The sequence below is a fragment of the Octodon degus genome, unplaced genomic scaffold (genome assembly GCF_000260255.1).
Source record: "Octodon degus isolate 3935 unplaced genomic scaffold, OctDeg1.0 scaffold00271, whole genome shotgun sequence".
Lineage (NCBI taxonomy): Eukaryota > Metazoa > Chordata > Mammalia > Rodentia > Octodontidae > Octodon > Octodon degus.
Genome location: NW_004524847.1, coordinates 1,617,650 through 1,633,083, shown reverse-complemented (window position 1 = coordinate 1,633,083; position 15,434 = coordinate 1,617,650). Strand labels below are relative to the sequence as shown.

Sequence of the window (15,434 nt, the reverse complement as noted above, 5' to 3'; positions counted from 1 at the left end):
CAGTGACAAAAGCGCAGGAGCCCACCCAGGGTTAGAGGAGGTTGCTAAAATTAGGTTCTAAATGCCTACGACTTGTAGCAATTGCCGCTTTCCAACCCTGGCCCAGCAATGGGCCTCAGCATGGTAATAACTCCTGCCCATTAATTTCAGGGGCTTAATCAGGGCTACGTCCTCCACTCAGAAAAGTGCCACCGACGTGGGCTTCCTTGGGTTGAGTCACTGCAGTTTTTCAAATCCTGCCCCCATGTGGCCATGGTCTCCTAATCAAATCTACCATCCAGGGTTACTTTTAATCAGCATTACACGCTGTCCCTTAAGTCAAATGTGTTCGTGCGCAACGCTGATTTTGGCTTAGAGCTCTGTTGCTGCCAATAATTCCAGGTAGCTTGCAAAGCAAAGGGGCCAGGTTTGCAAGTCATCAACCAGCCGTGGTACCAGGCCACTCTAGCCATGGACAAGACAGCACTTGGGGACTCTGTCTCGACGCTGCCATCGGGTTACGATCTCTGAAAATAAATTGAACTGGTTCTAAATCATCTGAGGGACAAAGCCACATAGGTTGGTTTCCAATTACATCACTGCTATGTTTTGAATGAAGCTACAGAGGACGGAGGAAAAGCAACAAGAATAACCCAGCCACGGGATGCCAGCCCTTTCTGCCACCTTCCTTTGGCATTGTTTGCCCAATGTCTTGAAGATGACAGGCCCTGCCCTACTACAGGGCAGCCCTGGCAACCTTGGCAGCATCATCCATTTTGTTCTTGAAATCCTCTTGGCTCAGCTGACAAAGCCAGAGCCCTATTAACACTCTGGAAGGCTTGTCAGGCAAGGAGCAAAAAGCCAAAAGCCACGACTTAACACAGGGTCTTGCCCTTCCCGGCTGAGCCTTGGAGACAGATAGAATGTTGATAAGGTTGAGTGTGTTTTTCCTCACAAATAATAAAACCTACAAACATGCCCTTTAAGGGCTCCTTTTTATTTTATTTTTAAAAATAACAATAAATAGAGCCTCTGCCTTCCCACTGGACTCTCTCCAGAGTCCGATTCAAAGTGAAGGAGAACTGAATTCTATTGCTAGTCTCTTCAGGGGGAAAGTCTAATGCCTAATTGTCCTTCTCCTAAAGGGGCCAGAGACCCCATAACTGTGGTCAAAACATGCCCTGGGCCTCACACCCCTCCTGGATCTCATTCGTGCCCTGCACCTTCCCACCTCATTCCACACAGGCCTGTGCCATGTCTGTAGAGCCGGGCTCCTCTCAGACCCTGCTATCGGAACAGTCCTGGCCACATGCATCCAATGCCTACTCTTTGCAAGAAATACAGTGAACCGTTGACTTATGAGCTAATTCTTCCATGAGGGCTGGTTGCCACTCAAGTGGGTTGTAAGTCAAGATTACTTTTCCCATAGGAAATAATGGAAATGCCTCTAATACATTCCAAACATCCTAAAGCACCCCTTAATTAACCTTTCCATAATAAAAAGGGTTGTATAATGTGTGTAATTTACCAAAACACCAATAACTTTCCTAGTGTATTCACCTAAATGTTATAAAGTATGCCTGGTTTACCAGAAACAACAATTTTCTACTCTACTCACCATTCAAACTGACATCTGTGGCTTGCAGGGACTCTGGAAGCAGAGTCTCCTTCCACAAGAGCATCAGGCATGTGGCTCTCTGGTGTCCCTCCTTTCCCTGGGAGAGTCTGTAGCCTACTAGGACCTGTCCTGGCTCTGCTTTTTCAGAACTAAAAACTGGTCTAAGGTTGTCTGTTTCTGTCTTGAACACTTCTGTAGAGTGGCATGACCTTGTCTATTAGCAACCCTTTCTATGGTGCCAGTTGTCAGGGATGCCTGAAGTGAGTCCCCAATCTCTTGATGGATGCTATAGTGCGTGGAGAAAGAGAAAAGAAAGAGCAAGAGGCAAAAAGTAGGGCGCAGCAGGGATCTGGGATGGCCAGGTGCTCTGAGGGCCGCAGCTGGCAGCCTTGTTATTTAGCTCATGCAGGGGAGGGCACAGCACTTTACCTGGGAGAGGGCAAAAGTCGTGGTTGAATGGGCACGTTTAATGTCACAAAGGAAAGAAGTTAAGATTGGCCCTCACCCCTGGCACTCCTCTCCCTGCACTGTCCTCTGCAGACCTCGTCCTGCTCTCGGAGCCTCACAAACCAGAGGAATCAAGAGCTCCACGTTCCAATACTGGCCTACTAGGCAAAGGCAAGTCAATGTGTAATTTGTGGTCCCCAACAATTGTCCTTAGGAAAGTGAAAGCAACGACTGGCTCTTTCTGCCCAGGCGGGCCTTCTCTACAAATGTTCATCACCCTGTCCAGTTTTTCAGGTGTTCCTTTATTCCAGAAGAGCTTTGCTGCACTGACTGTTGACACCCCCCTCCTCGCCAGCAAGCTCCTCAGCCTCCTTCCTCTGCTGCTCCGCCAGACATTCCTGAAGTTCCTCTGTAGACAGTTCCTCTGAGTGCTCATCTCCCAGCTCCTCAGCACCACCAGTCTACCTGGGAGCCTCCAAGCTCCTCTGTAGTGACAGTGTCATCAACCACAAGGCCAACTGAAGGCTCAGGCTCCTCTATGTACCCCTCAAAGTCTCTTTCTTGTATAATTTTAGGCCACACTCTCTACCAGGCAGATCTCAGTGTCCTTAAAGCATTGGCCCAGGATTTCTCAATTAACTCCCAAAGGACAGGATTCTGTACTGTGCCTTCAGGAACTTTTTAAGGGTTAAATCTGTACACAAGGCCATCTGGAAGCACCTCAGGGACAGTCCCTTGGAGCATTGCTTCTTACTGTGAGGGGTAACCTGCTGGTCCATAGGCTTTTGTAGAGTTGTATTAGGTGGCAGAAACTTGACTCAGGGCCATGGAAATCCTTCAGCCAGTTCTTCCTACAAATCTCATGGGAGGGTAGGAGCACTGTCCAGGATGAGGAGAGCCTTGAGTGGGAAACCTCTGTCCTCTAGATACCGCTTAGCAATAGGACAGACACCCTGCCTGATCCACTCAAGTAGGAGTACTCTTGCTACCCTGGCTTTTATATTAGAATTCCATGTGACCCCTGGCCTGTTCTTCGTGGCTTTATGTTTCCTCAACACTCTAGGGGTCTCAGAGTGATGAGCTCAGGGGGGCTTTATCCTGAGGTCACCACTTACATCGGCACAGAGCCATAAGGTTAGCCCATCCTTCGTAGGCCTGTGGCCTGGCATGTTCTTCTCTTCCTAAGCCATGTATTTTCTCCTGGACATTTTTTTTTCCAGAAAAGACCAGTTTTACCACAGTTGTAAACTTGATGATGACAAAAAATCATGTCTGTGTGTCATCATTTTGAGGTCGTATGTGTAATTTTCAGCATCCTTTATCAGCGCTGGCTTCCTCTCCATGCCTAATTATACCATGAACCATAGTTCTTATTTGAAAACTACCCCTTCCTGTCACGAAATGTTCTCCACGATCACCCATTGGTAGATTATCTTTCCCAAGACCTGCATTTAGAGCCCTAGCTCTCTCACAGATGACAGATTCAAATCAGCAATGACCTGCCATCTGCCCTTTGTTTATCCACACCCATAGCAGCCTCTCCACTTTGTCTGACACTGTTGCTCAGGACTTACTGATTTGGGTTAACACCTTTAGCAACACGAGCTTCCTCATATAGAGCTTTTCTCTGTACGATTGTCCAGATGGTGGGTTTTCACAGACGGTGGGTTTCCACATATTAGTGAGATTGGTTGCCATTGGAATGTCACTCTCATATTTTTCCACAACTCCCTTCTTTTCGGTTATGACTCTTTTCTTTATCTTCCTTTCCTTCCTTAGCTGTTTTGTGGCAATTTGATAGCAATTACACAAAGCGCTGGCCACAGTCACATCCACAGATGCACATCTGGGCTCAGACTGATGAAGTCTGTTGACAACTGCACACTAGGGTCATAACTCAAGACTTCGGTCATAAGTGAAACCTAAAATTCCAGTCGTAACGCAAGCTGCTCATATGTGAGGCCAGTCGTGACTGAGGGCACACTTTACGTGACTCCTCCTGGGTGGTAACTCGCCTCTGCTGTGGACACGGCGTGGATGCTGCTTCCCCAGCACAGATGCGGACTCTGCTGCCCCCAGACACACAGCTCTTCACGGGTGCATCACAGGCCCTTCCCTGCCCCCTCAGCTGTACTGCTCTAGAGGAGCCACAGTGCTTGTCACCTGCCCCGTGGCCCACAGCCCATAGAGGAGGTAGCTCAGGCTTCTCTATGGGCACACACACCTTAGCCATCCCACAGTCTGAGGTGGAAGGACCTGGGAACATGAGACTTCTCTTCAGAGGTTCATCCTCAAATGTGGCTCTTCAAATCACCTCCCCAAAGACTCCTGTGACTGTAAATATATGTCGACTTGAGAGCATCAAGACATGCCCAGCAAACAAGGAGAGCCCAGTTCTGTTATGTCTGTGGGTGACTGACACATAGATCGGCAAGCAGAGGTGGCAAGACCCACCCCAGAGAGGAGTGTGCTCAACCTGCAGGCTTGTAGCATAGACGGAATCAGAAGGGGAAAGAAGGAGGCATGCTTGTTCTGAAGTGCTCCGGTCTTGGCTGTCACAGCAGTCGAGGTTCCTCCCCTTCCAATGCAGACTCATTCCGGCCACTACAAGCACTTCCAGGCCTTCAGCTTGCCCTGGCGCTGCACCTGATTCCTCTCCTTCTGCAGCATCCATTGCTTAGCTACTGGATCCTACATCTCTCCAGCACGCCAAGGAAACTGTGGAGTATCCTGCTCCTGATCCTGTAAGCCTACCTCGTAAGTCACCTCGCATAATTATACATGTATTTTCTTTTGATTCGTTTCCTCTAGAGAGGCCTAACTAATGCATCCACAAATGTCAGCCTTCTTAGGGAGCCACCTTCATGCTCACCCTTCAGTCCTATCCACTTCTGTCACCTCTGACAGCTTCAATTACCACCTGTCTCTTCTATGTCCAAATGTCCCTGATTCCCAGAGCCACACTTCCAACTACGTACTCAAACTTTCCATCTGAATGTCGGCAAACACAGCCCTTCCCACACAAACACAGTGGTGCCCTGGCCAGCGCACGCCCTTCCCACCCTGGCTGGTGGTGTCACCCCTGTCCAAGCAGCCAGATCAGTCCTGGGTGTCCTCTCACTGCCTCAGGACTCAGCCTAGTGGCTTGCTCCTGCCAGACTCATGTCACTCTTGCTCAACTTCCTGCCACCTTTGCCTTTTCTGGGTCACTGTCCCAGCAAACTTCTGACTCTGGCAAGCTCCCCTGCTTGTATAAAAGGAAGCAATGACGTCCCTTCTCCAGGACTCTGGCAAGGATGAAACGGGGTAACTCCTAGATGTCACCAACAGTGTAACCGGGTGCACAGGGAAAAGGTGGCCAACTGCAGTAGAGTCACTGGCTTGGTGTTCTGCAGGCCCTACAGGTGGGCTTTCACAGTCAGCCCCTGAGAGTGGGGCTCTGCCCAGGGAAACGAGGACTGCTTTACTTGGGACTTGAGCTCTCCAAAATCTAAGTCCAAGTGAAAGGGAAGGAAGCTGCTCCAAGAGAAGGAACGACTGGGACGAGGGAAAGGAGAAAAGAAAGGAAGAAGAAAGGGAAACCTCCGTACGTATATATAAGAATAGCTGGGATGATTGTTCCTCTTACTGTGTGATTTGCAAAGTAAAGAATTACCTTAAAGTTTAAAAGAGAAAGACCTAACACTTGGGATCTCTGGGGGACAGTTTAGATCTAAACCAAAACAGTATTTAAACAAAAAATCAAACCAAACACAAAAATCTCTCTTGAGGTATGTCTTGGTAGACACCTGTAGCTCCTTAAGATTGTATTTGGTTCTATCTTAGTTATGTTTTTTTATTACCGAGACTCACAGCTGAAGGAGGAAATGTTTCCCGGGCTCACAGTGTGTAAAGTTTCAGTCCGTGGCCAGCTGGTGCCACGGTGGGGTGGCGTGGCAGAGGGCGGTACAGAGGAGGACGGGCCACTGCAGGCAAAGACAGCAAAAGCGGTGAGGGGCCTGTGCAGCGCCCTCCTGCCCCTTCACCGTCTCCAGGCTCCTCAGTGCTGGAGCACTCACACCCGTTGTCCTAGCGCCCTTGGGCCTGGTGCTGCACCTGGAATCAATTCCAGTCACACTGTAGACCCAGCCACCTCTGGAAAAGCCCCCCCTATGACCGTAAGAAAAGCCAGATTGAAAATGAGGCCAGCAGTGATGAATGTGGGGGCAAACATCAAATAAGTAGAGGCACAGAGAGCTCTGGGGCGGGCCGAGGCTCAGCGGTGGGAAGGAGGGCCTGAGAGGGTAACATCTGAGTGAAGTCATGCAGGTGCGAAGAGGGTGATCTCCGGGTATCCTGGAGAGCATCTAGACACAGGGACTCACAGGCGCACAGGCCCCGTGCGGCAGTGGCTGGAACCGATGCTTCTATCAGAAGTACTAAAAAATGCGGCAAGTCACTCTTGGTCCTGAAAGACTGATTTCTGACCTTCCAGCTACCCCACTCTATCTGGTCCAGGTAATGAGTGCTGTTTACAGTGTAGGAAACACCGCGCATGCCCTGCAGGTGCACAGCTTCCTGTAAGACTTAGGTGGGAAGAGGCCACATCTGCCATTGGCACGTGTGCACTCACCTGCTAGATCAGCGAGTAAGCGCACCAAAGACTTTCCTATATAAAGGAGAACAAGACCACGACTGTTTCAAAGAGAATGGAACTCCCGTTTCCTTTAACTCCCACTGGAGGACTCTCTGCCCAAATCCGGGTACCAATGTAAAACCAAAAGCTGGGATTTCAATAACATAAAACATTTCAGAGTAAACAGAACAGATGGTACACATGTGGGGGAGGCCACATTCTTCTCTTTGTAAATGTCCCTCCCGTGACCTCTCTAGTGTAGATGCGGGGCGTTCCTCTTCTGCCAGCCCCCAGCCAGATCTGGGCAGGTCCCTGGCTTCCTGCCTCTTCCTCTCCTCTGTCACAGGGCCAGGAGGAGCAGCGAAGTGCACCCCTACTGGAGATGAACAGACAGGAACACTGGGTGCTCAGTGGCCTTGATCTCGAACACACGACTGTCCCGGACAAAAGTTCATAGTTACCCGAGTTGATCGCCTCGCCCTCCTGCGTTTGTTTCCCTCTGTTTCCCCTTCCTGCTCCTACCCGTTCAGGCACAGTAAAAGCCAGGTGCCTCCCCAAGTCCCCTCTTGCCACTTGAAGCATGTTTTCTTCCACTCAAACCTCGCACTTCACTCGACCCTAATCACTCGTCTGCAGTGCTCTGTGTCTTCCAGCGGCTCCCGATGGCTCTAGGTACACTGCCTAAAGCACCATCTGTCATCTGCCAGCCGCGCTGACCCACATGGCTGGCTGAACAGGCCAGATCTCTCCACCTCGGTGCCCTTGCCTGGGCTGCCTGTGGCCACATGTCCCCCAGGCAAGCACTGCCTTGGTGTGTCTCATTTCAAAGGCTCGCCTCTGTGATGCCGCCCTGAATCCAAGACATAATATGTGGGATAGATAGCACAGTTTGCTGTCTATCTGCACCCTACCCATGCTTACACGTAATGTGGGCTGACCACATGGCCACGTGGGGCTCTGGGCCACCTGGGAGCTGCTCTTTACTGACCAGTACAGCTCCTGGGACAAGGCAGGTCCTGAACAGACACTTGGGGGGCAGGAGGAGAGCCTCGGGAGGGCTCGCTTTGGTGGGTGGGCGCCCCGGCCCAGCAGGATGCCCTCGTGCCAGGGTCTGGACAGTGAGGCGGAATGGGGTGCAGTGCTCTTCGGGCTCAGGCAGCACGACAGGCACCCCGCGCACCTCTGTGGGCCAGAACAAGCTTTCTCTGTGCTCCTCCGGTACTACCTCTTCAGACAGTGGGAGCTCCACTGCCTCCCTGGGAGAGTGGTTAGGAAGATTAAGAGGATCTCGCAAGACTGTCCACAGGCATGGAGTCCACATTCACCAAATGGGAGGTCTTGGGGGTTGGCTCCGCTACCACGGCTGCACACGTGGCTGTGTGCAGGTGAGCCTGTCTCGTTGTTTGTGACACAGAGGGAGAACAGTGCCTGCCTTCTGTTTGCAAAGACAAACGGAATGATACGTGTGCAACGCCTAGTAGTGGTGACGTATGAGCATGACTGCACCCGATAGTCCCTGCTGTCGTGCCACCTGTCACTCTGAATTGTGCCAACCCATAAGCTGTTGGAGGCCAGGGACTACTGTATCTTTTCAGAGTCCCGAACCTGACATCTAGCGTGGCACCACGCACATAGTAGATGCTCATTAAATAATGGCAAATTCAGTGCCTGAAAAAATACCCCAAGCATTTGCTGCCTTCTCTGCCTTTCCAAACCACTCCTGGCATCCGTGGCTTGGCTCAAGCTGCCCCTCTGCCCTGCGAAGTCCTCCAGTTCCTGGCTGTGGGTTCCTGACCTCTGTCCTTCCTTATAACACACCCCAGCCCTCTTTCCACTTTAACCAGCCACTGTTTGGACACTGCCCCTTTGGGGGGCTCTCATCCAGCCGGCAGCTCATAGCTGGGTCTGCAGCTGGAAGCCTAAGCGCCAGCCGATTCTACTCCAGGAATGTGGCCCAGGGCTCTGAGGAGTGGACGCTCTCGCAGGGTCTGAGGAAGCTGTGAGTGGATGCAGACTCCTCCCTGCCCAGGACCAACTGGCCGGGGGCGAATTCTCACAGATGGGCTGTTGAAAACTCCTCATTAAACTCTGAGAAAAAAAACTATGCTCGAGTCCATGAAACGCAACTCTTTGCAGCACTAAAGACTGCTACTGTTTAGGCCAGAAGCGCTCACATTAAAACTAAACGCCTAGTAGGAGAATATTTAATGACATGGAAAATGTTTCTGTTATACTGAGAAGAAAAAGCAGGTCTCAGAACTGTATGAACACTGAGATCCCATCTTTGCTAAAAACAGGTATTTTTATGTCATAATATGTAAATAGAGCAGAACTGTACATAGCAGGATATTAGCAGCAATTATCTTTGGAGGATGAGGTTATGCAATTTTAGTTTTAACCTTTGGGGCCTTTCCTAATTTCTTTTCTTTTCTTTTCTTTTCTTTCTTTCTTTCTTTCTTTCTTTCTTTCTTTCTTTTTTCTTTTTCTTTTTTTTTTTTTTACTGTGAATATGTATCAGTTAGTGGTTAGAAAGGAGCAGCGGCTTTGTTATCAGAACGAATGTGAAGTAGTCACGGCGTTCCAAGTGCATGTGTGGTTCCCTGGGAGATGCACCATGAAGGGTGGCCCTCACCCTCGTAGCCTCCTCAACTCTCTGAGAACTGGCACAAACCCGCGGGCCCAGGCTGCATGGGGCAGCAGACAACTACCTCCTTGAAAAGCGATGTGACGGCCATTGGTACTTCTAAGAGGGCACCTGTGAGGACCTCAGATGGCAGTGCCAGGAAGGTGCTAAAGGACGCATGTCTCACTGGGTCTCTAAATGTCAGTGTGCAGGCCTGAGGGCTTGCGTCTCATCCCCAGAGCAGCGGTGCCAGACCTGACAGCTGCGGGCAGAGAATTGAGCACTCAATGAAATGTTAATTGGCACTGAGGCCGAGGTGCAGGCCCTTCAAAGGCTGCGCTGACAAATTTGGTCTTGCCCCTTTCTTCTCTATAAGGCAGAGAATATGGGAGGACAGGAACTGTTTGACACTTCCTCAAGCAAGACAACCAGCATCTTATGCTGCTCTGGCCGTGACAGCGTCGTGATGCCCCAGGTGAGGGTGGAAACGAAAGTCTGCACTGTGGTCAGGCTGTGCGAACTTAGGAGTACAGGGAGACAGCAACTGTGGTGGAGGACGGGAGCTCTTCATTGTGTTGACATCAAAACGGTCATCTGGTACTGGGTTAACTAGTTGCTCAGTTGTTTAGAAATGCCAAGAGGTGGATATTAGCAAGAAAGTCAAAGGACAACTTCTAGAATGGAGAAGATTGTCAGCAAGCTGTACAATGACTGGGTGAGGGCCCAGAATCCAGTGCATACCAAGCGTACTTGTAACTCAAGAACAAAAAGACACACAAGCTAATTATGGGCATAAGATGTGAGCAAGATCTCTCCAAAGAAGACACACGAGTGATCAGTGGTCACAGGAAAGGTGCTCAAGGGCAGCAATCATGAGAGAAATGCAAATCAAAACTGCCATGAGGTAGCAGTTCAGGTACTGTGAGGGCGGCTGCCCTTAGAAAGCAAACAAAAGAACAACTACTGGCACGGAGGTGGAGCAGCTGGAGCCCTTTGTCTTGTTGGTTAAAATGAGGAAATGTCATGCAGACACTATGGTGCTACAGGTAAACCTAGAGTTACCACTCCCAGGTATCTACCCCAGAACTCCAGGCAGATCTTCTAGTGCACGTGTGTATACCTATGTCCACAGCGTTACTTGACAGCCACAAGGAGACACTGTCCCAGTGACAAAGAATGGATGAACTAAGTAACTAACACTACACACAAAGGAATGCTGTTTCACATAACAAAGAATGAAGTGCTGACATGTGCTATAATGTGGTTGAACCCCAAAACATACTAAGCGAGAGACCCAGACACAAGGCATAGCACCTTAGGGTTCCATGTATCTGGAATGGCCATCATAGCGAAGTTCATAGAAGACACAAACAGTAGACTCTCATTCGCCAGGGCCTGGGAGTGGGAGCAGAGGGTGTGAATGGGGCTGCTGAGTGGGTCTGGAATCTCCTTTTGGGGTGACGAAGATATATGGAGTGGATGGGGTACTGGCTGTACAACAGGGGGAGGGTACTAAGTGGCACCAACGGTCCGCTTCAGCGTGGTCAGCAAAATGTCAGCTGAGTGTTCCCTCAATGGACGCGGTTGCCGGCAGGTAACTCTGACGAGGGGTTCATTTCTGGGACTACAGAGTGAGTAAGGAGCCCTGACCTTATGGAGACCACAGCCCATGCAGGCAGTGCTCATACAGGATTTCTGGCTGTGATGAGGGTGATGACCAGTGGTGTCCTCGGACAGGCCTGAGTGGCTCTCAGAGAGCAGAAAGGCTCCTGGAGGGCCTTTTCCCTTCCATCCATCAGTGGGTGGGCTTCTGGGCTGTTTCCACTTTTCAGCCTTCACTGTTGCTAACGTGCAGGCACAAGCTGGGTGTGTGCTTCTGTTCCTGCTGGGTCTGCACAAGTCGATGCCTTTCCAACTTCTTCCTCCTGAGTTGGAGCTTCATAGGGCATGGATAGCCCAGGAGTGAGTGAGTGAGTGCAAGGCCTGCTGGCCTCGAAACCGTGTGTGAAATTATGATTCTCCTTGTAGTGTGTTCTGGGGAGATATATGGGATCCCCATCAGGGCCTGGAATGGCTTGGTCCTGACTTGGGAAGCTACCACTGAGGCGGAGGGCAGAGAGGAGGCTGAGGTGTGAGACCCGCTGCGCCTGGAGGGACTTACGCTGCCCAGATATAGGTGGGGGAAAGGGTAGAGTGTGAGGGCCACAGGAATACACCCCTGTGGAGTCCATGCATGGTGGTCAGGACTGAAGCCTACTTTTAAATATTTTGCCCTTAAAGAACTATTCTTGGTAGCAAGAAAAAAATTATTCACATTTAAAAAATGCTGCCTCATTATCAAAACATAGGCTTCCTTCTGCTTTTGAATTTTTTTTTTTTTTGTAGTTTTCAATATGCTTAGATAGGTTTCAATTTGTATTACAAGCCAGATCCACCATGGCAACATTGTCCACAGGATCAGTGTAGAGCAGGATCCTGAGATTACCTCTGGGATCAAAGACCGAGAATGCTGTAATTGATTAGTGATGTCTGCCCTGGGTGCAGGAAGACTCCGTGGGAATATGAGTGTTAAGAGTCACAGCTCTTTCCTCTCTTGTGCAGGTTCAATGCTCACCATGCTGATAGACCCTTGGCTTGGCTCCTTTGCTGACCTAGTTGGAGTCTTGCCTTGGGAAGCTAACACTGAGGCATGTTACGATGGTAACACTTATCTACCATTAAATGCTAGCAGTGCTGAGCCAAGTTGTATCGTGGTGCTAAATTCAAAGATCCAGGCCTTTTAAAAATTAGCATGCTGGGTTTAGTTCACTTGACAGGAGCCGCCTAATCTGCTGCAGGCGTCCACCAGTGTTCCTGTCTGTGGCCCCAAGTTCAGTGATTCAAGACTCCCCCAGTGTCTAAATCCTTTTTATTCCTTAAATTTCTCAGCAGCTCAGCAATGCGTCACTGCATTGTGCACAGTCATAAAAATAATATTAATGTTATATGGCGTGAGACAACGCTCATATTATATTCTGAGGATGAGAAATATTGAGTGTGTCAACATGTTTAAGGCCTAAGAAGAAAGCTTCATCACTCAGCCCCCACTCCCTGTAAGTGCTGTATACATTTCATTTCTTTATGTGTGCGACTTAATGAGTTTGGATTCCTTGCCTCATTGGTCATCGTAGTGGGAAATAAAACAAGGGGAAAGGCCTAACTTTCCCGCATTTTAACTTTGAGTGCTTCAAATCCTTAAACAAACCAAACAGAAATGATGACTGACATTTATAGAGAAATGATGCATGATTTAAATTTCCAAAGCATATCTGGGGTCTGTTTCCAATTTTTAAAAATCAGGAATGCCAGGTCAGGCAATTATACGTGTTTAATGGCTTTTGCTCTGCCTGTGTGCTGGATGCATCCAAGAACAATGCAAGCTAGCTAGTGATTAGTGGACAGAATATTTAACTGAAGGCAGCAGGGATTACCTCTGGTGCTATGAGCTGCCAGGCCTGGAGCTTTTTATTGGGCACGTCTGAGATGAGGTTCACATGGGCATTACATCCACACAGGGGCCACGGGTGGCTCAGGAGGGCCACGTGGAGGACTGAGCGGGAGTTCCAGGAAATGGGATCCGAAGGCCTAGGGATCGGTTGTGGAAAGAGATGACTCCACTGCGCATTTACATTCCCAGCTTTGTGAAATGTCTGCACATGTTCGTATTGACCTTCGCTGCACCCTGTAAGATCAGAATCACTACCACACCCATGTTGCACATGGGAAAACCAAGGCCCCGGAGTGTTACATGACTTTCCCAAGTTGCTCCAGAAGGCAGCGGCAGAGCCAGCATGCACGCCCTTGAGGTGCTGGTGTGCATGTGTGGCATGCAGAGTGGCAGGCCCAGAGCCCCTCGGCACGGAGGTCAGTGGTGTGAATGCCAATCACAGCATCGGGGAAAGAAAGAAGAGGCAGCTTTAGAGAACCAGAGAGGCCTGACTGAGGATGGGTTAAGACCAAGAAGGGGGAAGGGAGAGAGAACATACTTCCCCCTTGGTCTTCTAGGAGCAAATTCTTTCTGTTCTCATTCGTGGTTGATGCCGCCTCCCACACAGACCCAGCGCTCCCCAGCCCCCCGCTGCGGTGCAGGCCCTCGACCCTGTTGCCTGGAAGCACTCAGGTCTGCCACTGCCCATCAAGATCATCCTCTTACATTTGCTCAGACTTGGTCTATTAGTCTAATCCAATGCAAGAATCATTTGGATGATCAATACTTATAGCTTTAAGGACCAGAATTAAGAAGAAAACCAGCAGTGAGATCTGGGGCTACCTCCAAGCCAAGGCAAATGCAGTGAGAACTCCCTCCACGATACAATGGTCAGTTCTACTTTTCCCCACCAGCACGCCTGAACCCCGGAGAGCTGCTGGGGAGTGAAAATTCTCCATCTTTTAATTCTCTTGCAGTCAGAACATTTAGGCTGCTTTTGTGGAAGCAAAATGACGTGGACAATCCACAAGGAGCAGAATGGATGACAGTTTCCGCTGGGAAGTGCTTCCAAATGTTTTGGTAAGTACACAGTGAAAGCCGCTGGGCCGCTTGTGGGAATACCTGTGCGTCACCAGACTGTCTTGGCTGGCGCTGGGGAGCGTAGCTCTCGCACACTGGGAAGGAGTGTGGCTTCTCTGCTTCAGAGCATTCAGCTTGGGGGGCCGGCCCCGAGGCTGGGCCCAGATGCTTATAACAAAAGGGCGAGAGGGGACCTTCTGGAGTTCTAGAATGGATTTGGTCTCCTCCGGCTGTGCACACACTGCCCTGGTGTCTTCGTCCTGCTGCCTGTCAAAGAGGCCAGACTTCCTCTCCATCACTGGAGCATGAAGCTGGGGGAGCCGGAGGGCAGCTTTGCTTTTGTCACCCTCACTGCCTGGCATGATGCAGGGACAAGGCCAGAACTCAGGATGTGTTGGATTTAGTGGCACATGGAGGTGACGCTCAGGGTGGGGAGGCAGAAGCATGCTTCAGAGACGAATGTCACCACAGGCCATCCAACAGAGGTGCGAGGGTTCAGAGAGTGGGGTGGACACACAGGAGATTGCACGCGGCTCTTCCACTGGCTGCACAGGTGGCCCTGGCGCCTCTCAGGAAGTGGAGAGCCTGTTGGACAAGCACGCCCAGAGGCCTGTGCTGACATGGTCCTGGGCAGCTGGAATCTTGGGTGCTCAGTGGCTAAGCTTTGCCTTCAGGCCAGCAATGAGACTCCTTCTAATCTAACAAGAAGCACAGGCTGCAGGCATCAGAGAGCTGGAACCTGAGTCCAACGAAGGGAGCAGATGGCCAGTTCAAATCACCAGCTCTTCCAGGGAAGCAGACGGGCCACAAGCCAACACCCGGTGATCTCTGAGCTCAGGCCTACACCTTGGTACATCAGGGAGCTTTTCCTTTGGACATGATGAGAACTGGGATTGGACTTTTAGAGAGTGAAAAAAAGAAAAAGGCGCATTTACCAAGCCTACCAAGCATTTCCCACTGATCCAAATACCATTTGGATCTCATTTCTAGAGAAGCTGTGACATCAAGCCTGCATCCCTTGCAGTTTGCCTGCTGTTAGTCCTGGGGAACGGGGACTGGTGGTTTGCCAGAGGTGGACCTCAGCAGGCTGGCCCACAGTGACACTCTGTGAAGCAAGGGGCGGACCATCTGCCACGTGCCTGGTGGCCTGGTGGAGCCATATATTGAGCCGCATACAGCCTGTTCTACCTGGGCGAGACAAGGAGGGCTTGGCGGGGCGTTTAATTTGATGTGCAGGGATGTGCAGGAGATCTCCAGCTGGATGAGGGAGAAGAGGGTACGCAAGTTAAAGGGACAGGACATACAAAGGACAGTGGGCAGGCAAGGGCCTGGCGTGTTTCTTAGTGACTTTATATTTGGCAGGGGTCCAGGGCACACAGAAGAAGCGAAGGACAAGGGCTTGTGACCAGATGGTGAAAAATTTGGAACTGGTGTAGCAGGCAAAATGGGACCATCTGAATTTCAGCAAGGGGAGGGTGTTTAGACAAGGAGGATTTTCTGAAGGTTGGATCAATTGGAAGCAGAGAGGCAGTTGCGAGATCCTACCAGTCCCAAGAAAGAGGGGAGAGGGTGGAGAGAAGGTGGAGGCCTGGAAGGTGCCGAGCAG

General features: G+C 50.4%; 1 protein-coding gene across 1 annotated transcript in view; it reads right to left on the bottom strand.

Annotated features, from left to right (window-relative positions):
- The window catches only part of Cdh13 (cadherin 13), a 1,069,859-nt gene that overhangs the window by 184,320 nt on the left and 870,105 nt on the right, over nucleotides 1–15,434 (bottom strand). The window lies entirely within an intron of this gene.